The following is a 1,519-nucleotide window of genomic DNA, read 5'->3' on the forward strand; positions in this document are numbered from 1 at the left end:
AATATATGTTAAGAAAAAAAAAAAGAAGAAGAAGAAGGTAGCAGGAGGGGAAGAATGAAGGGGGGGAAATCGGAGGGGTAGTCGAACCATGAGAGACGACGGACTCTGAAAAACAAACTGAGGGTTCTAGAGGGGAGGGGGGTGGGAGGATGGGTTAGCCTGGTGATGGGTATTGAGGAGGGCACGTTCTGCATGGAGCACTGGGTGTTATGCACAAACAATGAATCATGGAACACTACATCTAAAACTAATGATATAATGTAGGGGATTAACATAAGAATAAAAAATAAATAAATAAATAAAAGGGAATTTTGTGCTCAATCAATTTCTTTGGTGCATTAAGTAGAATCATTTTATTTAACAATATCTTCTTTACAAACATGAGCTATACAATCAGATAACCATTGTTCTCATGTGAGTTTCACCACAGGCCAACTGTGGGGCATTGGGCAAGTAGTAATTCTCTCTAAGCCTCAGCCCCACATCTGCAACATGGACAGCATAGTCCCACTTCTCGTGTCTGCTGAGGCCTTGGCACAGGGGCTGGCATACAGGAAAACATCAGTAAGAGGCAGCTATTATTTTTCATATTTTGCTTGCAGGGTTATGAAAATTGCTTTTCATTTTCCTTCATTTCTTCCCTTGGTATTTTTTCTCTTTTTTTCTTTTCTTTTCTTTTTTCTTTCCTTTTTTTTAAGTAGACTCATGGAGCCCAATGCTGGGCCCAACGCAGCCCCAAACCAAGACCCTGAGATCAAGACCCAAGCTGAGATCAAGAGTTGGATACTTAACCAACTGAGCCACCCAAGCACCCCTTCCCTTGGTATTTTAATAATTAACCAGTCAACCAGGGTGCCTGGATGGCTGAGTCAGTTAAAGTGTCTGCTTTCGGCTCAGGTCATGATCCCAGGGTCCTGGGATCGAGCCCCACGTTGGGCTCCCAGCACCACGGGAAGCCTGCTTCTCCCTCTCCCTCTGCCTGTGCTCACTCTCTCTCTGTCAAATAAATAAATAAAATCTTTTTAAAAATTAACCAATCAACCAATCAATCAGTTAAAATAGAGGAATTGATGCATTTGTTTCTATGTCTCACTCTTCTGTCATCTTCTACTTCTCGAATCTGTCTCAGAGCTAAGATGCTCTGGTCTCTGCCTATGCTGATTCTTGCATCTTCTGGCCTAGCTCCCAATCACAGTGATTTTGCAGCTGCAAGAGCACTATTTCAGAGTCAGCCCAAAGAAGAGCAAAGCAGACTTTTACTAACACCAAAGGCACCAAATGAAATCAAAAGATGAAATCAAACCAACGGAAGCAACTCACAGGAAAGGAGATACAGTCTATGGTAGGGATCAGTGAACCTCGAAGGAGTGAGATCAAAGCCATACTTCATCTCACAAAAGGAACATTGGTATAAGGCTTCCCAAGTATGAAAATCAAAGAGATCTTCTCTGTCTCCTTCATATGAGAGCATTCAAGGATAGGAAAGGTAGATTTATGGGTCTGAGACTTCTGCTGAAAG

At 42.3% G+C, this 1,519-nt stretch overlaps 1 pseudogene; it reads left to right on the forward strand.

The window, feature by feature from the left end:
• Positions 1-492: 492 nt before the first annotated feature.
• LOC102750956 (small ribosomal subunit protein eS26 pseudogene) overlaps positions 493-1,519 on the forward strand; it is a 2,329-nt pseudogene continuing 1,302 nt past the window's right edge.

Source organism: Leptonychotes weddellii, chromosome 1, assembly GCF_054177405.1.
Source record: "Leptonychotes weddellii isolate Sample4059 chromosome 1, ASM5417740v2, whole genome shotgun sequence".
Taxonomy (NCBI): domain Eukaryota; kingdom Metazoa; phylum Chordata; class Mammalia; order Carnivora; family Phocidae; genus Leptonychotes; species Leptonychotes weddellii.